We start from the raw sequence: 27,090 nt of genomic DNA, 5'->3' as shown, positions 1-27,090 counted from the left end.
TATTCCTATAGTAAAATGAAGGGAATAGGAGATTTAATGCTTACTAATGTCTGCGGATGGGTGCTAGAAACCACTGGAAATGATAGGTATAGAAGCAGAGAAGGAGGAGAGAGAAGCTGCTTTCCATAGCTTCGCTTATTATACCTGGTGTTATAATGGAACATAATTTTCTAACTCATCTTTCATGTAAATATCCCATATTAGACAGCAGTGGCACAGTAGGGGAAGTTAGAATAAGCAGAAAGAGTGAACTGCAGGATCATTATCACCAGAAATACACATCATTGTTTATTATCTGATGAGGTACAGTTATGACTAATATTTTTTTTCCATTCTGTTCTCCTCCAAGTGTCTCCTACCATCATTAATTTATTTTGTGTGTTGTGAAACTCCTCAGGGGTTGCTGAGGCACCAGCATCAGGGAGAGGCGAGGGACCCCCGTGTGTGCGCAGCCATTTCTCTGTCTGCCTTATCATTGCTCTCTGCCTCCGCTGGCATCGCCCCGTTTGCTTTTTCCTTCCTCACTGCGAGTCTGGTTTCATCTGTGCTATGCCTGGAACAAACTGTTTTAATGAAATGAATGTAAATTGGAGGGCAAAACACTCTCTTGTGTTTTGTTTAGCAGAAAACACATGTTGCATTACCAAACATCGACTCTGTATAACAAGGTCCCTGCAGGAAAACTCAGGTGACAAGGAAACAACTGGATACCCAAACCAAACATGCACATGCACCAAATGGGATTCAGTCCCAGAGCATGAAGGATCTTTATCCCAAGAGATAGATGCAGGAGTAAAATCTGATCTTGAGCAGATTTTAGAATTCTGGAAAGTTAATCATTACAGGGACTTTTTAAAGGATCTCGGGGAGTGGGTGAAGAAAGTAATTTGTCTTGAGAAGCCAGCTCAGCGCTTTCTTCATCTTTTTACTGTCCCGGTAAATCATTTATTGCAGAACCTTTTAGAAAACTCCCACACAGAGTATGCTAGGCAGAGTCTCCCAAAAGTAATATTAGTCGGTGTTTATGCCTTCCGGACTTAAAAAGGAGGCTGTAGTAACAGGGTGGTATGGGCCCCTCCCAGATAGTGTGGAGGTTTGGAAACTTCTCTTTTCTGAAAAAAAAAAAAAAAAAAAAAAAAAAACAACTAGTAAATTGTTCAAGACTCTGGGGCTGTTAATTTCTCATTTAACCTTGCTTTCATGTGTTTTATTTCTGAGATACTTCATACAAAATTCCAAGTATCACAGTGCAAGATCATAAAGTGCCACATTTTTTCTATTTTGAATGAGTAAAATGAAAGAGAAGATTTTGTTGTGTTTTTTTGTTTGGTTTGGTTTGGTTTGTTTTTTTTTTGTTGTTGTTTGGGTTTGTTTGTTTGTTTGTTTGTTTTCTCCTGTAAATTGATCTAGTGGACTTTGCTGGCTTAGAGCAGAGGTGTGGTCTGAAAGCTTCCGGTTTTAAAATATTAAGGAGAAAAATAGAGAAAAGGAGTATCTGTGTAAGTTCTATTTTCCTATCCCACAAGTTCCCAGAAAATCTGAAAGCATCATACATGACTTCTGGAAAGACTCATTTTTAGGTGTTTTCATTAGTTACAAGGTTTTCCCTGCTCTAAAATATCCCCAGCTCAACACTGCCATTTGTGTGCAGCATCAAGCCTGGAATTTGATGAGCATCTAAAAATAGTGAGATGTAAAAATGGAATTTCTTTCTACTTACATTCTGATTTTGAAACTATTTGGATGCAACTGATTTGTTACAGGAATATTAACCAAATTCAAGGACCAGAGCTTTGAGAAAGGTATTTTGATAGAATTTGATAAAGTATCAAGATTTGGCAATACTGTACTACAAATGGAATTAATAGCAAACCTTTCTATTATTTCTTTCTATGTGGCCGTGACCATTTTCTCATCATGTATGTTAGCTTGTGATGAAAGAGAATAGTGTAAGAGGCACAAGGAGTAACTTTGTGTTATCTTTCAACAAGAAAGAAAAACAGGTGAAAAAGTTTTGTATAAGTGAAAAGGATATGCACAGAGAGAAACTACATACATGCAAGATGAATATACTTTTTTTTCCATATAACATGAACTGCTAGACTTTAATAAATCTCCGATGTCCAATATATATAATCAGCCATGCTTTGCCATAAGGTCCAACAGCAGCAAATGGTGACATTAAAGGAGATTGTCACTGTAGTTTACACAGAACTAAATAAATACTTCAAAATGTATTTGCCAATGTTTGTTAAAGAGTAAAACTCAGGTGACAGGTGCAGTTCCCTGCTGTTTTGCACTAAAAGCAGGAATACGGCCTTATTCTGCCATGAATGAAAATATGCATGTCCTGGCTGCCAAACTTACTGCCTGAATAGTGAAGGAGTTCCTACAGTGTGCAAGCGAAGACAATCAAGAAGCCTGGGGACTTACAACAATTCAAGAGAGGGTGTTTCCTAAATGTTGGTGTCAGGCATTCCTATCAAACGCAGTGTTAATGACAGAGTCCTACACATTTCAAGCCCCCCATTGTCATGATCTCACAGTAAAATTACAAATCAGCTTTTTCTGAATATATTTTTTCTCATTTCTTTTAAAAAAAAAGATTTTTTTTTTTAAATTCCTTTTTTTTTAAAAAGGAATAACTGATTTTGGACTGGCTTCCTAGCTTCTCCCATTGCCTGACAAGCAAAGAGAGGGCAATCAGCCACGTTCCCCTGGATAACTCCTGGATAACTTTTTAACCCCTTAACCTATTGCAACCAACTGTAAGGGGGGAAAAGCTCTCAAAGGTGTTTACATTCTGTTGAGACTTGTAAAAATCAGTGGCAAGATAGGTAAGCATATCTCACATGTGCATCTTCCACAGGGAAGAGAGGTGGGATTGGGGGCTTGGAGTAAGGAAATGAAGTAGGAAGAAGCAGCAGGGCACTGGGCAAAAGGAAGCTGTTGTCAATGCCAAAAGAAAAGTGCTGAAGTGAGAAAGAAGTAATCCAAGGGAAAACAAGCTTCAGTGGCTCTGTTTCTCACAGAAAAAATGTTCTCACTGTTGCCAGCCTTCAAGCTGGAAGGTTATAATTGTGGCTTCAAAATAAGAAGTTTTTGCTTTTTTCATTCTGACAAGCTCCCCCTGCCTACCCACAACATCTGTGGAACAATGACAGTGTTTTAGGCTCTCCCAAACTTAAATTATCAGGGCTAATTATCTGGAAGAGATCATTGGAATCAAGTGCCAATGGCCTATATTAAATGCTGTCTTATGTGTAACTTTACAAATGTAAAATACGATATTCAATATTCCCCCCATATCCATCCATCTTTCGGTTCATCAGGAAAATGTTACTCTCTAGTACCAGCCAGCATTTACCTGGTGCGTGGATGTGCTCCGTGCACACTCACTCGTCTGTTCCTGCTGCAGCTCTGAGGGGACTTCTCCCCCTTTTACCTTCTTGCCTCATGAAGATGGTGTCAGCTATTCACCAGCGTTAAAAAACACATGGTGTCTAGGGGAGGATCAGGACTAGGTCTCCTTCCCACAGACACCTTGGCTGGGTGTTTCTCCCAGGAGGTAAAACAAAGCTGAAAGGCAGCTGAGCTGCAGTGATGTCTCCAAAAAAAAAGGAGCAAAAACAGGAGTTTCCCCAGATGTTAATGCAGGCAGTACACCCAAGCATCTCTTTTTCAAGGCAGACAAATAATTTTGCTGTGCAGAATAGGCTGCAGCTTCCACTGTCTTTTGAAACCAGCCAAGCCCCATGGTCACCACAAGGACTTCTGCAGTCCCAGGGGAGGCAGCGAGGGAGAAATAAGGTGGTGGATCTTGATGTAGGACCGCATCCCTCCCAAAAGGGCTTGCACGGAGCAGCTGTTTTGAACAAGCTGCTGTGCAGGAATCTCTGCTGAAAACGGAAGGCAAAAACAGAAGTGAACTGGTATCTGGAAATAGCAAGGGTTCCTTTACTGGCTGCAGCAGTCAGCTGAGGAGGAAGGTCAGGAGAGGACGGCACAGCGCTGTTTGCAGATGACATGGGGATAAGGGAGAGAAGGCAGAAGGCACTGAAATTTGTTCATCAAGGAGTCAAGGAAAGTCCTAGAAGCACAAAGAAGAGGAGAAGCTAATGTGCCCTTAAAGGACATTTAACGTGGTATTGCTGACATGTCATCACAGCACCAGCACAGAGCTATTACATGGGTCACTGCAGGGACAGGGTTATGGTGCCCTTCTCTAATCTTGCTGGATTTATTTCATATTTAACTTTGCCGTTGAATTCCACCTTGTATAATGTTTAGTTTCGGGATAAGTACTACAACGCTCCATTTCTTTAATTCTGACCTGGCAATAGGGTCTTTTAATCTCACCTCCTGTACACTGTACATTTTTTTGTCTGAAAAGTAACATAAAGTCTCTTTGAATGGTATCCTTTGCTCTTTCTTAATACTTTTCATGGCAAGTTCAAAGAGCACTTTTCTGTTCTCAAATACTCAGGGTTTTTTTGCAGACATTTTGAAGTTAGCAACCTTTCTGCCCTTTACAGAAGTTTCCATTAACAGAGAGCAGAGTCAGGTGTGATGCAAATGCTCAGTCACACACCATAAACACTGAATATTCCAAGCTATTGTTGAAGTGAGCAGTTTATAAAGAGGTGCTAAAACCTTACCTAGATCTATAAGAGATGTTGTAGAGTGATGCTGCATAACCAAAAACATCAAATTTTGCATTCTTTGTACATAAAAGAAAAAGAAAGAAAGAAAAAAAAAAAAGTCTAAATCCACTATTGGTTATAAACACTTTATCCTAAGTTTCTTCTTAATATAGTATCACTGGCACAGTCACAGCCTTCCACAGTCCAAAATATAGCAGAGCCATCCTCATTCCTCCTCACCACAAAAATGTGTTTTCAACAGTAAGCAAAAAGAAAATAAAAAGGAGCAGTATCTAAGACATGTTACTGTAGTCTGAAAGATCATGGGGGGAAAATAAATAAATAAATAATAAACTAACTTTTAAATGATTGGTTCTTATTGATGGGTTTTGGTGGGGTCCGAGGGGGTGCTGAGACAGGGTGAGAGCCTAAACTGTAGGTGCTGCAAACACCTGCCTGGAAGCTGGTGGGCCCTGGCCTGCCCAATGTCCTGGGAAACCAGACTGCCTAAGGATGCTGCTGGAAGAAGGAGTGTGCTGGAAGCATATGTGGACTGATAGCCTCACTTGTTGAGGACACCTTGCCAGCAGCCATCACCAGTTCCCATCCATCACGTCCCCTTTGGTTGCAGTAGGAACAACACCTAAAAAATACCTGCACCAAGTTCTGCCTCTTCTTGTATCAGTCCCATGTGCTTGATGTCCCAACACTGTGTTAGTAGCTGCTAGAAAGATTGTGTTATCAGTACAACATAAACCCTGGCTGAGATATACAAACTATGCTCTTCAAGCATAGAAGTGATCCTGAGCTCTTCATCTGTATGACAGCGGTGGCTTTAATAACCCCTTGAATTGACTCAGTGTTTATATATTTCTTCCAGAACACTCACTTCTTGATTTTGAAATGAGCAGTAAGCTGCTTACTGCTTTCTGCTTATTGACATATATCAAATATCACGGATAAAATGCAGACAAAATGCCTGTGGTGGTTGGGGCAGAATTCATTACTCTTGCAGTAGTCCTTAGCATCTTCTGGAACAGAAGGTAGATTGCTTTTTTTTTTTTTTTTCTTTCTATTTTTAATATATCAAATCCATGAGAGCAGGGGGTTATTTGCAATCCTATCTGAGTAAATAGCTCAAAAGACAAAAGGTAATTGCTGAATGCTTACCACTGTGGTAGGAAAAAAAAAATAATAAAAAAAATCAGTTGTTAATGGTAAGCGTTTGTCTCCACCATTTTTGTACTGTTATGCCTTGTGGGATGGGGAATGTGCTTCGTTAGGGATTTCTCTTAAAAAAAAAAAATGTAAACCATGTGCACAGTCAGTTCAAGGTTTTTACCTCAGAAATAATTATGTCCATAGCTACACACTGCCTGTTAGCTAAATGTCATTCGAGGTCTTCCTTGAAATCTTAGAAGCATAAGTAATACCAGATTAGCTAAGTTCCTGAAAAGTATTTTGAGGGTTATTCTTTAAAGCAATTAAGGTTGTGTGACATGGCTCATGGCAGAGAGAGGAGAGACTGAAATCCTAAAGGAATAAAGCAGCCTCCTCTTTCCATTTACTGCAGGAAAGTCTGTGTATTGTTAAGTGTGGGGCTTTTGTATGTGAACAGGAGCCACATGTACACCCAGAAAGAGTGCAAAAATAAAACGTGATTGGGGGAATTACTTCAAATGGTGCCCATACTTCTGGGATCTCTAAGGTTGAGGGTAGGAAGTGGATAAGCTGAGGTTCAAATTCACAGTGAGACATATACACAGTTCATAAAATTCACAAATTTAGAGTGTTATAAAGAAACTAAAACACAGGAGTATGGGTGTACAAGTAAATGTATTTGGTACAAGGTTCCTTAAATGTAGCTGCCAGTAAAACAGGATGTCTACTACAAACAAAGAATCGTATCCTTAGCCAGTTCTCAATTTCATGGACAGGGGCTATATCCCCAGGAATCACTCCAACAAAGGGTTCCCCCAGAAACTGGGAGATGATCCAATTAAAGAAGCCTGGAAAAAGGATAACTGCTTAATGATAGAAGTAACAGAGAGCATTAGGAAAAGAGAAACGAAGACTATGAGAGCACAGTGTATGAGCGAGAGAGCTTCATTTTCTCATTTGAGTAAGGTGAGGAGAATTATACCTGTCCTTATGGTGAGTGGAGTCCGGGTCCCTGGTATCAGGCTTGGACCTACTTGCTTTCCTTCATTTCTTCTTTTCTGGTACTTCTCTCTGTTGTTTTGTGCAGACTCCATATTTAAATAAAACAAAACAAAATAAAAATTTACATTGATTCTTAAGGAGTCTTTTTAGATGTACATCTCTTATTAAAAAGCGGCTCTGAACTTGAAGGCTCTGTTTGGGGCAGTACCAGCAGAGAATGAAAGACTGCTCTTAATCCTTGCTGAGACAGGGGAGTGGTGGGTGGGAATATAGGGGAGGTTCCAGAGAGCCATTGCCTTGGAAATCCCACCCATGGCAGCTTCATCGAGAGCTACCAGTTCTTGTTAGCTTCCTATAGCAGATCCACAGGGACTTTATTATCATGCTTGGAAGAACTGCGTAATGATGCATCTCCATCCCATGCTCATCACAGGTAGCATCGCAGAGATGGCCTGGGAGAGTGTGTGATTGATTCAGAAGCATCTGAGACTGACTCACCTTTAGGCATGGCTTGGCAAGCCTTTCTGCTTATCCTTTCTGCTTAATCTTTGCAGCTTCCAGTCTGACCTTCTGCTTTAGCCAGCGTGGCTGTGAGTCGGTGGATTGGTGCAAGCTGGGGGCTCTGAGTGCAGCATGATCCCATGCTAGATCAGCCTATGGACAGGGCAACGCTTTGTGAGGCTTTGCTGTTGGTAAATTAAATGTTGATTGTGTTGATTATGTTAATGTGCATGATTACTACTCTCCTAGAGCTCTAGTGTTCTTTGAGCAGGGACTTTTGCTGAGTGAAAATCTGTATTCTATATATTTTATATTTGTCCTCTGTTAAGATACATGTGTATTTTGGCATGGGCTGCATGCAGGCCCACCAGGCCCCCCATTGGCAGCAGCACACCTTCATGTGGCAGGTACACTCCTGAACAAGCCGAACAGGCCGAACACTTTTATTACAATACAATAGCCACGTACCCAAAGCTAGATCTGGATCTTTTTCTTCTCTGCTACCTGCGTGGCTCTGTTGTCCCTAGCAGCCTTCTCCAGGCATGGGTGAGACCAGAAACAAGACCCCTGCTCTGTCAGTGAAATGGACGTCAGGAGCAAGGCTGGTGTGCTAAACCAGACACGTGATTACCAGAAGAAATTACTTGGCAGAAGTTGAAGCACCAGACATGCAGAAATGTTTGCTTTGAAATTCCAGAGACTTGACTGTCCCTTTGGTTTTTCGGAATGCTTTGATTTAGTCGTGTGGGGTGGAAGCAGTCTGTAACCTTGCAAGGGCACTGGGAATACTACCCCTTGTGCAGCCATGGGATATGTGAAGCGAATTAACTGTCAGCAAGCTTCGGGGAGACAGCAGATGTATACGTGGTTAAGAGAAGTTTGTCTGTCTTACGAAATTTATTTCCACCACAGGATCAAAAGCAATTATGTGTATGAAATATATAATCCTTGGATGGGTAATGTATAACAGGGCATAGCAATGTAAGTGAGGGAACAGCGAATCCATTGCATTCAAATATCTGAATAGTTTCACTTTTAATTACTTGAAAGCAGAAGACAAGTAGGCTCCTACGATTTCCGTGAGTACAAATTGTTCATGCCCATAAGGAAATCAAGATTTGGTGCAGCTAAAATAACCCATTTTTATTATTAATTTTCAGAAGTAAACATTTACAGCCAACTTTTCTTGCTTTTGGGTGTAGCTTGCAGGACAACCCTTTCATCAGGCAAAGTAACTGTTGACACAAATCTAGTTGCTGTTCTTAAGTGCCTGTCTGATTTGCTCATGTGGCAGTAGTTACAGGTGCCTTGCTTACATTTTCTGCCTCTTCTTGTGTTACTAACTCAAATGTGAGCTTAGTTTATACCTCCCAACTCAGAGTCTCAGAAAAAAGCAGTGGAGCTGGATGCTGTTCCCACGTTGCTGGGGGGCTCCCACCCTCTTGCACACCAAGGAACATGTGTAGATTGTTAATGTACATGCTATAAATTGTTAATGGGACTTGCAAGAGAGGAGAGAGAAAAAAACACCTAGCTGAAACTTCCTCATAATAACTTCAGTAATTCAGTCCTCTTGTATGGCTTTTATATATTGTTACATTATACATTAATATATATTAAGTGTTTCCATTTATTTTTCACTCTTGACATTTTGTTTCTATGATGATAAAAAATAAAAATAGGATGAGGGGAAAACACTGAAGCTTTAAAACTTAGTGTTATAAAAGGAAGGGAAACTGAACAATGCCATAAAAATGGGATCTTCTTCCAGCTTTGGAGAAATGCTAGATATTTTTAAATTAGAAATTTTAAAATATGTTTGTTTGATTTTTTCCACTGAGAAATCACCTGATTCTTTCTGATTTGCTGGTGGGCTGCAAAACCTTGTGAGCCATATCAAGACAGCCCAACGTCTCTGATGATCGAGCTAAAGGGCACAAGAAGCCTGCTGAGCAGGGGACCAGCACAAGCCAGGCTACAGGGGAAAGTACCTTTTATCTGAGATCACTCATTTGATGTGTTTTGGGAGATCTTAGTGAAGTACGTTTTGCTGGATGGAAAAAAGAATAGGTAGACTATAATTGTTTTTGATTTGTTGGCTCTAGGCTTGTTGGTGAGGCATCTGCCCATATTTTGAATCTCCCTTGGTTCTTACTTAGTGTTGCACTTTAAGCACATGTTGAACCATGGGTGAATATAAAACATGCACTTTTAAGAGGTTTTGAAGCACGGTAAGATGGGAGACAGGAGTTCCCATACGGTGTTTGCTTTTTCATTAAGTAATGAAAAGGGATTTTTTTCACTGAAACTGAACAGCTTATTTCTGGTGAGTTGGGTCATCATGGCTGTCTCTGGGAATAATGTGAGTCCTCTGAAGATGCAGACTGCAGGCAACACAGTTGAACTTACCCACAGCTGAAAGGGAAATTGCATTTCATACATAATTCACAATGCACTGCAGTGATTCCGTAAGGTCAATATCTGCTGTTAACTTGGAGGAAATCAGAGCAGGAAGAAAGGAGTGTTTGTTCTTGCTGATCTTTGAGAGAGCTGTCTACAAACTGCTGATTTCAATTCTACAGTGCTACACAAACACCAAAGTGAGCCGTTCTGCCCATCTACAAGCACTGCATCAGACGCAGATAAACTTTGCAGCTGGAATAGGATCTCTTTGTCTTCAGGTTTTCATCTGAAGGCTCAACAAAAGTACAGACAAGGCACAAAATACAAACAGGAATGAGTGTGCAGCAATGAACTAGAGCTTTTTAGCATTGGGATTCCTCCTGTCTAATTGGCCACCCAAAATTAGTCATCTGGGCCTGCACAGGGAGGGAGGGAGACACTTCCAAGGGGCAGTTCAGTGCCTCCAAATAGAGCCGGTTTAAGATGGGTGGGATATGTTATTTGCTCAGAGTGCTTATTTTGTCTAGGTTTTTATAACCATTTACACACATTCTTCCAAATTTGCTCTCTTTTTGTTTTTTGGAAATATTTTCTAAGTGGATTGTGAGGACTTTTTGTGTTGGTCTCAGATTTCCTTTAGCAGCGAGGACCTCAAATTAGCTGGGTTGATAACCCCAGCCAGCATGCGGGAGTCACATAGCTGGGATGTTGAGAAAAATAGTACCACAACAGGTCCTGAATACCGTGCTGGAAAACTTTAGGCATTTGGTGCATACGCAATGCAGAGAGTAGGCACTTACAGAGGGGCTTTATCCATCTGGATAAAGAGTGCAAAACTTACTCCATTGCTACATGAAGCTAAAGCGCACATGTACATGATGCCAATGATAGCGTGATGCACTGAATTCCCAGACAGAAATATGGTGTCCCGAGAGTCTGTAAGGAAGGAGGAACTTAACTACAATCATGCCAGGTTGCTGAATGCTGTGAGAATGGGGAGTGCATCTGAAAGGCTGGGATGTGAAGCAGAGCTGGGGAGGGGGCGGAAAGTTTGGAGAAAAGCCATGGAAGAAAATATAATGAATGTTTGTACTACAGAGAGAGACGTGGGCATCTGGAGGTAAAGGGCCTCTTTTTCACACAGGCAGCATGTTTTTGCTTGTCTAGATATTTGTTTGAATGGAAAACCATTCAGGAAAAATCTGTACAAAGTCAGGAGAAAGATGTGTGTGAGTGAGAGCAGGGAGAAGCATTTCTGTGAGAAGTGCTCACGTGGCCACATGTGGTCTAACAAAAGCTGAAAAGGCAGCAATTCTCTCTCTGGATGCAATTTGCAAACCATCATTAATTAGATAATGCTGTCCCCCCTTTTTTTTTTTCAACTAGTTTAAGCTGTAATAGAGTGTAATCCGTTGAATAATAAATATTCTTATGTTTCTCTGAATGTTCTTTTACTACATAATGATGCATGTCAAGAAGAAATCTGCGGTTCTCCTTGAACATCTCCAAAGTTGTTTAGATTTGCCTTTTTAACAAGCTTTTAATGTAATAACTACAGAGTAGTATCATAAGGCAATGTTTCCCAAACTGCATGAGCTGCCAGGCCCTGTAGGTGGTTTGCAGATGGTCTGGAGACCATATTAAAATAATAAAGTCATAAACTAGAGAGTTAAAACATGGGTGATAAGAGCACCGAGTAGGCCACAAATGAGTGTTAGGAATTTCATCTACAAACACAAGGCCTCTTGCAGACAGGAGGACCTACGAGTTTTCACTTATTTCTCTGGTGTTCTGCATGGGTCAGCCTTTGCACCCACCAGAAAAAAAAAAAAAAATAAGATGGAAACACCTGGAAAGGCAACATGTGGGGGTGTCTGCTTTATGCCACTTTGTAGGGAAGGATTTGAATGTATTTGAGCAAAACCAGCTTTCCATCAGCACTGCATGAGTGGTGTCCGTGAGGGTGCATCCAGCCTGCATTGCCACTTGCAGCAGTTTCCACTTAAAAAAGCCAAATATTTTCAATGTTATCTGTATCCTTAAAAGTACAGCAAAGTGTATTCACCCAGGTCCAGTGTCTGCCCTGCCTCCAGTTTTGGCTGCACAAGAGAGCTGTGAAACCCATTAAGGGGGAGCGAAGGATGCTCTGCATTACTGGGACAAGTGTCACTGGAACGATGGTGATGTGACTCTGAGCATTTCTGAACATTCACAGTTAAATTTTCACACTGTGCATAGCCTGCAAATGATAAATATCTTCAAATGCTGGTTCTTATTTCAAATGCAAAGCTGTTATGTTTTCCTGAATTCCAAAGGGAAATATTTACGCTGTGCAAATTACCTTTTTAACCTCTAAATGACTAATATAATATTTATAATCTTTATATTCTATTCAATAGCACATCAAAAATGACATGGATGGGTGTGCTTCTCCTCTCCAAGGTTGTGCACTAAAACGAACACAAAATGGCTACTTTTCATTACACTTCTTAGTGACTAATGCATTCAGGCTACAGCAGAAAACAGGTCTGTATCTGCATTCTGCTAACAACAGCTCTCTTCTGAGCAGCCAGACAAAACCCCAAACCTGCATACCTTCAAATTCTGGGACAGAAAAACTGTGGGTTTGGTTTTATTTTCTAAGAGAAGCTAACCTGCATAGAATTGCTGTTCTTTTTAGCCTATATTAGACACAGATGATTAGTCTGAAAGGTAAAGAAAATTCTCTTCAAGTAAATGAATCTATTCATACTTAGATGAGCTATTCTTCTGCATTGGCAACCTGTGGAAATGGTAATCTAATCATGCCACAGGACTAGTATCCAATATGCTGAAAGCTTGTAATTCACAGCTCAAGGGGGATGTGGAAGATAGTTGAGAATGCAGTAATTATAGGGTTGGTGCTAGAATGAGCAGTGAAATAATGTGTATTATTTTGTTCATAAGCAGGATTTTTTTTTTAGCCTATAGCAAGCAGGTTTGTGAGAGCAACTGAGCTGCAGGTTTTTTGTCTTTGACACAAAGCCGTAGGACATCTGGTGCTATTAACTATAATTCCCTCTGCATCCCAGTAACACCTTTACAAAAACATATGCACATGCATGTACATTTACCTTAAAGCTGATGAAAACTCTCTCCATTTCAGTCATGGAAAAAAAAAAGATTTCTGAATATCTCCTCCTAAGTCAGGCTGTAAAGTAAAGTGCTAGGAAGTAAAGCTCACTGCAAGGGATCTCGGTTGTATTCAGACCAGTTAATACTGAGGACACCAACCTCTTCCCTTCAACCTGTGGTGTCAAAATAAGCTAGTTTAAGCTAGGATGAGCTGGACAGCTTTACCCTCAGCTAACGGGGCCAGTAGGACTGGCCAAGTCATTGAAGCTCTTCCAATAGCATCTAATTTTTGATTTTTTATCCCTTATTTTACTGCAAGTTTTATGTTGTTTTTTGTTTTGTTTTGTTTTGTTTTTTTGGTTGGTTGGTTGGTTGGTTTTTATTTTGTTTAGTTTTTCATCTAATCTAGGGGTGTTTTGTGGTCTGTGTCAGATTGGATAGTGCTGCAAGATACTTTGGGACTTAACACATATTGCATGGAAGCTATGGGTAGGCCAAATAATCCCTTCCAGTGTCATGCGCCTTAGAAGCTGTGAGTGCTACCCAAACGGAGCACGTTGTAAGAAACCAGAGATGTAAAGTGTAGCTCAGGAGAAAGGCATGCCTTGAAATCTGTTGCATAATATAAGAAAAGAACAAAAGCAAAATTCAAAGACAGAGTTCAAAATGAATGTAGCTTTGTGTGTATATGCAAGGGTGTCTCTGTTCACATGGCAGTGTGTGTTCAGACAAGCACATGCACACAATTATTTATTGTACCTGTGGATGCCTCTTTCTTACACCTTGCCTACCTGTCACCCACCCTATTGCGTACTGTACAATGTAGAGTAAGATTTTCCGAATGCATTTCCAAGAATAATAATAATACCCGTATTGTTTTTATTAGAAAGTTGCTTGTGCACAGTAACAATTCTTCTTGCCTCTGTCTCATCTGGCAAAGTGCAAAATAACGTTGTGCAGACAGGAACATGTGTTAATGATGCAAACTGATGTTAAAATTGTCACGTAGTATGAATTTCACACATGGCAGGCTGTGGAAGCTCACTGCAAGCTCAGTTCTCGACCAAGATCAGCAAATGGCATGCAGCAGTCTGAAGAATGTGAAAAGAAGCTTCTTAAACCCCCTTTTTTTTTTTTCTTTTGACAACATCTAATTTATGGAGGAAGGGAGACGCTGGCTCACTTCTCCTTAGTCAGGCTAATGCAAAGATCTATAAGATCTTCCTTTTAACGTGTACCTCTGGAAGTGAGCAAAATAAAGGTCTTGAGCATTTCAGAGCACCTTAGGACAATTTTAATACTGAAAGCTCTTTGACTGTAATGTTAACTTAAATTACAGTGAATAGTTTCTTCCATCCTGGAGGACTCCAACGTGTTTAACAGACCTGAGTCCATTTGTTATGTGCAAGTTATGAAATGTAGATCATTAGGGGTATGCTTTTCCAACCTCACAATTTAAATTTTTATAATAAGAAAACTGTTCCTATATTTTTTCTTGAATTATGTAAAAATACTTAAAAAAAAAATGGGGGGGGGCGGGGGAGAAAAAAAAAAAGATTCTCTAGACCAGTGACTTTTTACTTGACACCATGGGGTTAAAAAGAAATTGCTCAGAAGAGGAAAATAGGGAGGAAAAATATAAAAACAATTTTGTCCTGTTGAGATGACGCTTTTCTCTTGATAAACAGGTCAAATCAGCAGGTTTCCAGTCTCAAAGAAAACTGCTGCAGTGGCCTACTTGGCTGTTAATACATAGCACATTCAAGGCATCTATAGAAAAGTCAACTGAATAGGATAACAAGGAAAATATGACTCATCCACAGTCCTAAGTGCTAAATTCAGGAAAATTATGAGGAAGACCCTTTTTCCTTTATGAGTAGATTTCACTCCTGGTGTACATCAGTTGGGCAGCAATTTTATACACAAAAGAATGACATTGTGGGTGTAATAAGCCACCTTTGAAATTATTAAAATCTAATTGTTGACACTTTTTCAATCATTCTGCAGGCAGGGAAGGCTGTGCCCTCAGACATTTTAGATAGAGGCCAGTTCACGTGCACATTTTGTTGCTGTTTTCTTCACCCAAGGTATTCAGCCAAATCACCTTGAATATTGCCTGTGTTAGTCTAGTTGCCCCTAGTTAGACCAAAAAGACCTGCCTAGCACCTTGATAGACTCCAGAGCAGACAGAAGCCATGCAAGAGGACTGTGGGTTTCTCATGCAGCAGCCTTCTATCTTCAACAAGGTCTTCTCTAACTTTAAATTCTCCAGAGGGACTACAGTTACTCCAGAATAACTATTCGTCTGGATACCCTTAACCCCAAATAAAGTGAGGATGCAGTGATTCAATTTAAAGCACTTCCAAAATGAATAATAATAATAATAATTTTTTTAAAAAAATATCTATTCTAGAAAATGTCCAAGTAGCCTTAAATGTTTCTCCCAGCTGGGTACAGTTTAGCTGTGGATGATACCACTGTGACCTACAGCTAGGCACAGTCTGGATATCCTCTTAGATCCCACATGATAAAAAGTAAATATTACTATTGCTGGTAACAAGAGCTGGCTGATTTACTCACTGGAGTTGATTTTAATCTTGAATTTATAATTTTTCCGAGTTACCAAGTTGTTTGTGAAGAGTCCTCATTTTTGCACATGTATTTGTTTATCATTTGTTTTCAAACAATTAATGAAAAGCAGACACTGGCTTGTGGATTATTTGTCATCTGTCCATTTCAATTATTTGCTTTTTTTTTTTTTTCTGGGTGATTGGTATTTGACACTGATCCTGCTCAGACTCTTTAATTTGATGTGAAAAACAAATAATGAGTAAATACGTTCTCTACAATGTTAACCATGCAGATAAAAGTGCTGGTATTAAGACAATCAATCTTCAAACACCCGTGCAAACAGAAATCGAGGTCATATAAAGGTTTGCAAGCAAAGCAGTATGGACATAGCCAAACAGAACAGCCTGAGTTGTACCATGTTGTTGCCTGTTGCTCTGCTGAGCATCCTTTTTTTTTTCCTTTTTTTTTTTTTTTTTGAACATTCACAGCTATTTGTGTCAGTTTATCTCTTTTTTTAATAAACTCGTTTGGACATGAAGATTCAGACCTGATTCTTTCCCTTTCTTTCACATCCCATATGCCTGTGGGAGCACCTTCAGGTACAGGTTTAAGTGACCTTCTGATTCACGGTGAGCCAGCAAAGTCTTCGAGGCTGAGATTTTGATTACAAAAGAAACACCGTCTGTAGGAGGAATAGGTGTGTGCAATAAATGGGTTTTATTAGAAGGATAATTAAAGAAGAAGAGCTTTCAGGCTTGGGCAGAAAAAAAAAATAAAATAAAATGGAGCTTTGGTTAAAAATTTGATCCAGCCCCTTCACTGCATCTTATGCACTTTGAGGCGTGGAGGATTTGCAATGTGCGTGTGAGATTGTATGGATTTGCAGGATTCACTTAGCTGGCGTTTGCTGAGACTTTGTATTGGCCCTGTGATCCTTAGAGAGCACTTCAGTAGTTGAGAGATTCAAAAGGTCTGAATGCTTTGAAGTGCCAAAACTCATGTGGGTGTGTTTGCTTTCTCTCTTTGCGTACTAAATAGATGGCCTGGGTTTACCTTTTAACTAAGACAGCACAAAATGCATCTTTAATTTTTTACAATTATGAAAATTAAGAAATGCTAGAATTATTGTGTAGTCTAGGAGCTAGGGAGAAGGGAAGTTTATCCCAAGCTGAGACCACGAGCACTAATTTCAAAATCTCTAGCTAAAGGAAATTGCAATAGAAAGATAAATCCTACTTGTGCTTCGGAGATAAAAGTTTACTCACATTGGTCCTTTACTGAGGCAATGCTGCTTTGTCATTGTGGAAATTATGTAAAATAAGCTTCTGACTTTTGCCACTGGAATGAATTCAGCCAGCAGGGTTTCAGGATCATCTTCTCAAGTTCTAAAATTTCCACTGTTACTAAACTGACTTATTTTTAAATAAGTCAGAGTGAGTAAGATAGAAAAAAAAAAAAAAAAAAGGGTTGGTCATCAATGCAGCCGGTGTCCCCAAGGAAGTTGTGTCTGGCATCTCCTGCAAACTGTGATTCAGAACTTCTTAAAGGCTTCCTTTACATGAATTTCTTTAATAAATGCAGAAATATGTGGAAAGATGAGAATGTCTCTCACATCTCAAATAGCTTGAGCCTGGTCTGTCCACACCCATGTGTGTCATGGCCACCATCTTTATTTGTTGAAATATCTGAGAATTGGTGCTGTCCTGTTGCTAGTTCAGGACTCCGAACGAGACATTATTTTTGTTCAGATTTACTGAAATGCATCTTCATACTCTACAGTAACCTGTGCACTTTGGTGAACTGTACATGAGATGTCAACAGTTTGTGTGCTGGACACTCAGGCTGATCAATAAGAATTTTTCATGCCAATCTAGTATTTTGAGCTGGTTTGTTGCAATATCAGCCAGGACTCTTGTCATAAAATGACCAAATCGATAAAAGAATGAGGTCACCCACAGTGACCTCGAGCCTGTCACTGAGCAAGGTCAGAATTTCTTAATCTGAATGCAGGCTGGGAAGATGGAAACCAGATTTTAGTTTGGATATTAATTCCTCTCAACACAGAATACATATTTCACATGTTCTTAATATGCCTTGTTCACCAAATTATTCAGTTTTTCCTAGGTTTTGAAAAATGTTAATGTCCTCAGGCTTGAGTCAGTTTTGCTGTTTTACCTGAAATAAGGCCAAAGATAGGTATAATTTCTTGTGTAAACCCCTTGTCTACATTTCCTCATTTGACAGTGGATGGATTTACCCCACAGTGCTAGATCTGCCCTGCACAGATGTCTTCCAAAAGGTCATCTGATAACCTTACCCAGACCACAAGGGAGGCAGAATTTTTCAGCTGGGTCATAACTCTCTGTCTCAGGTGACAAGTTACTCTTTTGCACAGACTGTGGTTTTAGTCAAAACTTTCTCTCTTTCATTCCTTCTTCCTGCTGCAAGCGTTTCTTGCTTTTGGTTTTGGGCAACTCACTTGTTTTTGACATTCCTACTCAGAGTGGGACACCCCATGTAAGGGAAGTTTGCTGAAGAATGTAGTACTGATTATGTAAAAACAAGTTGGTACTCCCCTGGCTGAACAGATAGTCTTGCTCAATATCTAGGTGATACTTTCCTTCCTGAATGCTGGTTTTCTATTTTTATTATTAATTCTTTATAAGAAAAATAGAGTGCATTGTTAAACCTGTGTGGGTCTTTGGAGCTACAGCAAACTGCATTGAAATAGATAATAAAGGGATATAAAACAATTCCTGTGGTGTTTCCTGGCAATTTATAGCAACTGAAAATGTTGTTCATGTTGCTTTTATTATCACATTCTTCTTGTAGTTTGTACTGGCTTTTATTTTCTTTGCCAATTGTGCCAGTTTCTTTGCAACTTATATCTCACTAAAACACAGTAGGCCTTCATTATTGCTGTCATCCAAAAAAAATGCAAATTTTAAATCTTCACCTAACTATTTAATATAATCTTGCATATCAAGCAGCATAAAATAAAAGTCTCAAAGCAAATTGAGAGGTAGACTTTTGAGACACTGAGAGGGCACTAAAAGCCTTCATGCAGGCAAAGTCTGACCAAAAAAGCTTAAGTATACACTTTTTTTCTTAAGATGGGTTCTTAAAGAGATTTAAGTCCTTTGCTGGATCAGGTGACAAAGTGCTTTGCACTGTGAGGAAGCAAAACCTATGCTCATCAGCATGGTGAGGTAGTTTGTTAACAGTGTAGGTGGCTATGATACCAAAAATAGTAAATTCCATCACATACAGGTTGTTTTACACATATTTGAATAGCCTTTGTCAGAGCAATGACTTTCTGGATTGCTTAAAAGCTTCTGAACAGCCTTAGGGTTGAATAACGTGCAAAACTGGTGTACCTACATTTCTGTACTAGCTGTATATACCAGTCCCATAATGACTGAGGGAATATAACTGTCCTGTATGTATATACCTGCTTTATAGTGCAGAGCTTTGAAAAGTTCCTTGTTTTACTGTATCTTTTAAAATAATACCAAGTATAAAAGTAAGCAAACCATGCAAGAACAAGACAATTCAAGCAGAGCAACCCTGACGACAGATTTTGACTGAGAAAGTTAAAGAGGGCTTTTAAATTCACAAATTTTCATTAGGTTAAATTAACACCTGTGCAGCTTTCAGTGTATTCAAGTGGATGTAACTGATAACAATGTGAAGTGTGTTTGCACACCATGGCATAAAAGGAAATCAATTTAAAATCAGCTAACTGATACAGTTAATTGTGATAAACTCATCGAATGAATCACTCTTACATCCTCTGCATTTATTTATTTTTAAATTAAAAAAAGACCTTTTCAATCATATCCACATATAAACATGTCCACATCAGGGGTGGATTTGCAGCAATTTAAACTAATTGATTTCTAAGCCAATTTAGATGCATCACTAATCAAATTCTGTGAGAGCAGCTTGATGCCAATGTGTGCAATGATACAGAATTCTGCTTACCCTACCTTAAGTTTATTAAGTATTTGGAAAACCACTGGGAGTAAAAACCAGTAGAAGCTTGTTTTCTTGCTAACATCAGCAGCAAACAAAGAAGGTGCATTTCCAGCCTGAAGAAGAGGGAACAATTTTTACAGTCATTTTTCATTGGACAGGAATCACACTTTGAAGTGTCAATACTCCAGCCAAATACTGCCTTTTCAAAGTTAGTTGCGGTGAAGACTGTGATAACAAAATCCTTGCAGTAATGTTGAAAACAGGGATGTCCAACTATGTTAATGCCTATCTAGCTTCAATGCTGCATGATCAGATTACTTTAGATAATTGGCTTGCCTGATTCTCCTCAAGGTTCACAGGCTAGTTTCTGGGATTCACAGATTTGGAAGAGATAAGGAGAATCCTAATTATTCTCTAATCTGATCTCCTACTTGACAAAAACTGAGCAACTTCACCCCGCAACTTCTTCACCAAATTTGTGACTGACAAGCTCCTGCTAAAATTAGTGACTGCTGAACTTGATTTGCTGATGGTCGGCTCCATTGCCATGGGTTGAAGACTGGCAGCAGAGGATCAGGAAGAACAAAATGCAGTGCTTCCCAGTGAACAGCAAAGGGAGACTCAATGCATAATCCTTGCTTCATGGGAGCTTTAGGAACATGTAGGCTTGGTCCTGACCATGCACCTGCCCTGATGTATCTCCAGGTTTGACAGGATTCAAGTTTTCTGTATATTGGCTGCTCAGATATTAAATATTCCATGTGTAAGCAAAGGGAAACTATTTAGAGAAGAATACATCAATACGTTCATAACCAGTCATTCCAAATATTACATGACAATTTTGAGAAATACCACCAACTGTAATATACTGAAGCAGAATGGCAAAGGTGGGCTCCACTTTGGTAGGCTCACTGGGTAACTACTAGCTGAATGAGCTACTGGTATAGTCTGGAAATGAGGTTCGTTTACAGCTTGGGTCAGCTTTACAAGAACCCAGATCCAATTCAGAAGTGTAAGTAAGTGGCAAGTTTTTAAATGATTAGCCTCAAGAACTTGCAGCATTCATCTGCAGCCCAAGTCTTTACATTCAACTGCTCCTCAATTTTTATCTATTTTTTTTTTTAAGTAAGTTTTTCAGACTATGTTTGGATTTGAAGCTTTTGATTTTAATCTTCCTAGCTCAGGTGGACAAATGCGTGTTGAAAAAGTTCAACCTCCCCCCCCCAAGTTTCTGAAAATACAGGCTTTGGTTCTTGCTTTGGTTCTTGCATTGTGCTTTTACTTAAATAGCTGCTTATCTGTATGTGTCTGCATTTGGTTAGTGCAACTCCATATTAAATAATAATAATAATAATTAAAAAAACATTTTGCTTTATTAACAGTATTGCCAGAGGGAAAGGGATGCAAATTCTGGAATTTCAGTGTGCTGCAGTAACACATAACAAAATGTTATATCAAAGTACCAGTGAAGTTGCTTCCTGGAGAATATATGGGAAAGGGATCCAATTTCATCAAGCTATTATTATATTTATTTACTGTTACACATCCTTGGTCTTAGTGGGATGAACTACCATATTTCACATAGTTTCCTCTGTTTTCCATAGATGCTTTTTATAAAATGGATGTATTGATATTCTGAAAGCTTATGAATTTCTCACTGTGGTAATTTGATGGCATGCAAGTTCTGAAACACATAATATTTTAAGTGTTTTTAAGTTTTTTATCTAAAGGTCTAATGCTTCTTGTTTTCCATGACTACTCTGAAAAAAAAAGGGGGGGGGGGAAGTGTGAAGGATTTGGTGAACTATTTAAGTGCAGAAAACATTTTAACAGTGCAGTAGACTTAGTTTAAGCATTTAAGCTATAAATGAGACAATGGTTCCCTGCTTTTTTTCTCAGGAAAAACAAAACAAAACAAACAAACAAACAAAAAAAAAAAAACATCGTGCAGATTAAAAGAGATGGCAAATTGTATGTTAACTCAGAAAGAACGCACTGCTCACTGTTATCCTTTTTATTTTTTTTTAAAAAAGTCCTCTCCAACATGTTTCACTGAATGTAGAGGCTGATGTTGTGTATCAGATAGCTTCTACCATTACTGTTTTAAAGAAGACTGACTCTCTGAAGCTCTCGGAGAGTGTCTGTCTGGGTCAGAATCATAGTATCACCTGTGTTGTTCCTGGTGTTGTTTTTCCATATGCTTTGTTGATAACCAGAGTTTAAGGACAAGGCCAAAATAGTTTCACTACTGATTTTCCTCTCAGCCTGAGTTTCAATTTGAGATGCTGTTCCTGTGTTGTTGATGGGTAACTAACAGCATCACATCACATGAGCCAACAGCCAAGAAGAGCCCTTCAGTAAAGCACCATCTCCTCGGGCACCGTGCAGTTTTGTCTGCTGGAGACAGATGCTGGAAGCAAATGCTGCTGCCGTCCCCTGTGGTCACTTGATGGTGTAAAAAGGCAAGGGGGATCTTACATGTTAACCAAAGTGAGGTGGAGGATTTGCAGTTCAGAAAATCTAAAGCTGAGTCCTAATTGCTTGACCCCAGTGAAGATCATGTTTTTTAAGAGTAAAATATTATAGGCCATCCTAGCAACTATCCACTTGGGCAATGACTATCAGCTTATGTGAGATGTTTTTCCAGAGCTTCAGCTGTTTACAGACTTCTCTGTTTGAGGCTGAATGAGCTGAATTACTGAAGTTGTGCACCGTTAGCATAATGGTAAATTTTAATGTATAGAGAAGTTCAGCTATGGCTACATAGTAGAAAAAGTGAAGTGGGTCTCATAGGAAGCCCACATGCAATGAATTTTGTCTGTGCATACATAATTTGTGGCAATATCACAGAGATAAACGACATTTAGCAGACACCTTTGGCTGCGTCACCTGTTCTCTGTGCACTAATTCAGCTTTCCTGGGATAGCAATTAAACTTCTGACTGGCATCAGCAGCTTCCAGCAGCAGTCATTAAGAGAAAAAAAAAAAAAAAGTCTGTAAAAAGTCTGTTAGAGGAGTATTCACTTGTCATCCAGTGACTGTGCACATGCAGATTTTGTAAGTCCATCTCACTCGAGATACTGGATGAGCCACGGTCAGTCATGGGTTTCAGGAGTGCCCTTACTGCACCAAGCTGGATAGCCGGAGGCACCCTACCTGGGAGCAAAAATGTCCAGACTTATGAAATGGCCACCAGCACAAGCTTTTAGACCTCAGGGTGGTTGGGGTGTTATCTCCTAACACTGTGGTGCTACTGTGTGCACTGAAGACAGTTTACATACTTTGTATAGTTTTCTGCAGGATTTTAGTTACCAGTTATGCCTGTTTCCAAAGCCAGCGTATCTTAGGCTTTTGTCGGCTGAGATATATGGCTTGGCAGTAGTGGGGATAGGGAAAAAGCATGGCATTGGCAGAAGTCCTGATGGCATGGTACAAAGATTTCAGTAGTTCTCATTTGGGATAATGACATCCGTAATTCACTTCAGTATTATTCCCTTGGGCAGTCTTGAACTTCTTATGAAAATCTTTATTTCGGTTTAGTTTTAGTGGTAAATCTCTGTTTCCTTAGAAGCCATCTGCTACCTGAGAATAGCTTTTTTATTAAGAAAACAGATGCCCCATTTTCATACCAACTTTTTGCATGTGCAAATAACGATACAGAGTCTAAAACACCATTTCCAAGCATTCACACCCCTATCCCCCTCAACCTTAACAAAGCAGAGAAATAGGTGCATGGTAAGGAGAATAACAGCTCCATTTGAGCGCACCTAGCCAAATCAAGCCCCACTACTCTGCATGGGGAGCCCAGGAACTGCAGCTCAATGTCTCAGCTCTGCAAGGATGTGCCCGCATCCCTGCTTTGTGGTGCAGCTGTGTGAGATGCAAGTGTAGTGCTGTAACATACCGTTTTAACAGGCATTAAATCAGAAGGATTAAGTCCATCTGTACACGGACCTTTTACCTTGTACCTTATTACTTAATTGTGTACACACTGTGTTTTTTGCTGCTCTCTTCAAACTGTGGAAATAGTCATTTTTCTCATGAAAAGTGCCATTATTTTAATTGACTTTAAATTTGCACCCTCATTTATTCTTGTATTTGTTAGCCATGTTTACATGAGCCTGCCAAATCAGAGATGGAAAGATGTTGCTCACATATCTCATCACCTGAACCGCTCAAAGCACTGTGTGAATTTGATCTCTTTGCAAATGTTAGTCTGCCTTGGGGTTCTCCTGAGCACCCATCCACCGAGCTAAAACTCTGCGTTTGCGTGCTGGTGTTTGTTCCTGAGGGCTCATCTCCCTAGCGAGCATGTTTAAACAACTGAAGTGCTCTTACAATGAAACATTCAAATTCAGGCCTTTATTATTATGCAATCTGGGATTATTTTTTTTTATCATTAGACTTCCTTCTGAACTGGGTGGTTGACACTCCCTGTTCCAAATTCCTCTCTCATGAGCTAGTTGTTTGGAAATACTGGCTAGGAGGACAAACACCGTAACTTTTTTTTTTCCTAATCTGGAGAAAGTGCTTTTTCACTAGGTATTTGGGATTAAACTGTAACCCAAAATCAGGCCACAGAAATGGGATAAAGATCAAAACAGAAAGGAGAGCATTACTGAGTGGGTTGATACAGCTGGGAAAGATGGGACTGACTCAAGGTGCTTCGGGAGTCAGAGTTTTCTTGCAAATGATTTAACTTGGATCAAATCTTGCCCTAGGAGAGGAATGTATACCTGCTCTGGCAGCAAGTGTGCTCTGTAAAATAATACAGAAAGCTACTCTATGTTGTGACAGACTGAGGATTCATATTCACGTTTGCTATTAAGAAAAAATTATTTCTGATTAACTCCATGCCTAAGCAATTATAATGACAAATGAGACTCCTTTGACTCGACTCTCCAGTCAGATCAGTCTGAGCACAGAACCTCGCTCCTTGATCCATGTCCAAGAATGTATTTATCAGGGAATTATAGAGCCCTTTAAATTCACTTCCTGGTGTGAATTAAACTAACTTTCAAGTGCAAAACCCCTTGAATGTTCCCTGTGTGTGAAGTGAGGATTTCCCTATCTTCTCTGCGCATCCCGTGATCCTGTAATCTTCTCCATCAGCATCCTCCCACGCAGCAGTCCCCCTCCGGAGCTGGATGGAAGCACTTCCCCCTTGCCTGCAGGAACAGAGCACAAGGCGAGGTCCTCCTCCTGCACCCTCCAAACACTCGGATCTTGGCTGCACAAGGAGAGCACTGGGGTTTTGTCCTTTACCTTGGAGAGTACTCCCATTCTTCTTCAGGCATCCTAGCATTGAAAGCACCGTAGCCAGTTTAAAACCTGTCAGGTCCTTCAGGTTGCCATGTCACATGTTGCTGGGCTCTTGAAAGAGCTCCGGAGAAACCTGATGCACCAAATCCTTTTTGTTGCAGTGCTCCGGCCACTGGGAGGGCGCAGCAGCTCCGACACTGAGCGAGCAGCTGCCTCTGACTGCAGCCCAAGCATTGTTTTGTTGTCGTTCCTGCCAAGGAGTGGCAGGAGCTTGCATCGTTTCCAGTAATGAAGTGCCTGGGGTTCTTTTATGAGTTGCACACTCTGCTTCTCCGGAGCCGTACAGTACGTGCTGCGTGACTCCAGGAAACCGAGGATTTGTTTTGACTTGCTGAAACAACGTTCGCTGTTTCTCTTTACAATTTCACCGTATGAGTTGTCAATCCTCTCCCCCTCTTACGAATAACTTCAGACTTAATTAGCTGAGTGCAAACATCTTTCACTGCCGTGTGGATTAGGCTCCTCGTCGAGTGCGTTTACCAACAGAATGAAAGACAACTTAATCGGGGGGTTCTGTATTTGTACTGCAGTGTCCAGAGTGCCGGGTAGCTGTCGATAAACAGTTGCTACTGACTCTCTCACTCGTTGGGGGTGACCAGCGATGTGGGGACTAGCCTTGTTAAGGCTTGATTTTTATTCTTACAGCCCTCTCTCCGACTTAAGAGCACTTTGGGGGTCTCATTATCATTCCCCTATCTGCTAAGTAGGATAAATGATGCCTACCTGCCTTGCAGGGATGTCCTGAAGGTGCTGCTGTCTCCTCAGTAGTTCCACAATGACCTTACCAACTGTATTTTAAATGGGGCAATTAATACTTTGCTGAATTGCAACGTAGCATGGCTGTAGCAAACCTCTGTTTGGAACAGGATCATCATGGTATTACCTGGGTATACGATTGTGTAGTTATAAGCTTTGAATTCTTCCGTGGTGAATTTCAGTTTGCGTCTCCACTACTCAGAGAACATTTCTCCAGACCATGAGCCACTTGGGGCATTTCTGGGATCCTATTGCCCAGATGCAGCCTCCGCAATTCTCCATAATTCTGCAAGAACAGATGATTTACCTGAATGTGCACAGTCACCACAAGGGCTTTTTGGCAGCATCCAAACACATGAAGAACTGCATAAAATTCACAACCTTCTTTGTAAAATTGTCATCCTTCCTGTTAGTTCCACGGATGCCTTTTGTCATAAGCACATTAAAAAAGCACCTTTAACCTCTATAAACTATTCACTTCCCAGGAGTCAAAATTTGACAAGTTCATTTTTAGCCGTGTATTCTCTCCAAGATGCTGTGGTTTCTGTTTGATTCTTCAGAACTGAATCATAGCTTCAAAACCCTCGCTACCTTAGCAAAATACTCTTTTTCCATTAGCATTTAACATGTTTAACATGGGTTCAGACATGTTATCAGAAACTTACACCGGAATCCTTAGAAAAAAAATCTTGTGTGATTTCATGCCCTGGAAACACCTTTTACACTGTAAGTATTCGTGCAGGTATCGGGAGATATGAGGCATATGGATCTGAGCTAGTCAAATTAATACCATAATGGCTTCTGGCTCAACAAGCACGTACAGTGCAAACAGAGAGCAGAACAGCTGTAGCAGACTTACCTTTTATGTGGGTGGCATAGACGTCTGCCAGTTAAAATGAATCATTTCTTGCCATATGATTACTGTTAATAAGAATTTATGTTAACGTGTTTGTGTCTGAACTTTGCACAGGTTAATGCCTGCATTTATTTGCTTAAAAAATAGAACATATCATCATTGGTTTTTGTTCTTAATGGACTTTCTTTCCTCATTTGAAAGCATTCCAGGACTTCAGCACTGCAGAGCTGCCAACTATCCCTTAAATTAAGATGTTTTTATCTCCATGAAGTACTTTCTGCATGTAATTCTGTAAACACCAGCCAATAGTTTCTAATGTGGGAACCTCAAACTATGCTTCTAAATCCATATAGAAGCATTTACAATGACCTTCAAAATATGAAGAGGAGTCCTTAGAAACTTTTTTTGAAGTCTCTCTTGTTGCAAACATTTATACTTACGCTTTTCTTTAAGTAGTGCCACTGACAGGCTTTAGCCATTGGCTTCATTACATTAACTTCTTTTGTGTAAAATTAAGCATTTTTAGTAGAAACAAAATGTTACATTTATTATGAGACATATCAACAGCAAAATGTTGTTTTAAACATGCCCTCCACAGCTTACAAAACATTTCAAAGTACCTGAGAAGTCTGTGCAACAAGTGAGCAATTTATGGCATGAAATACACAAGTTCAAGCATGACGAGTGTTAACAGTCTTTTACTTAGGATAGCTTTGGGATGTGTCTCTGAACAAAGAAATGCAGTTTTAAAATTATTTAATAAATAAATGTATAAGTAGATAC

At 39.9% G+C, this 27,090-nt stretch overlaps 1 protein-coding gene and 1 long non-coding RNA gene across 12 annotated transcripts in view; one reads left to right on the top strand and one right to left on the bottom strand.

Moving 5' to 3' along the window:
• Positions 1-8,039, bottom strand: part of LOC137850956 (uncharacterized) — a 39,598-nt gene extending 31,559 nt beyond the window's left edge. Inside the window, exon 1 of one of the 2 annotated variants that reach the window (XR_011092923.1) lies at positions 6,787-8,039. This is a non-coding gene — a long non-coding RNA (uncharacterized lncRNA). Of the gene's footprint in view, positions 1-3,367; positions 4,514-6,786 lie in introns of those variants that run through there. The other variant, XR_011092922.1, reaches the window with a different exon arrangement.
• DLGAP1 (DLG associated protein 1) overlaps positions 1-27,090 on the top strand; it is a 419,465-nt gene that overhangs the window by 363,161 nt on the left and 29,214 nt on the right. The window lies entirely within an intron of this gene.

Source organism: Anas acuta, chromosome 2, assembly GCF_963932015.1.
Source record: "Anas acuta chromosome 2, bAnaAcu1.1, whole genome shotgun sequence".
Lineage (NCBI taxonomy): Eukaryota > Metazoa > Chordata > Aves > Anseriformes > Anatidae > Anas > Anas acuta.
The sequence above is the reverse complement of the archived record's forward strand: the minus strand, read 5'-3'. Positions and strand labels throughout refer to the sequence as shown.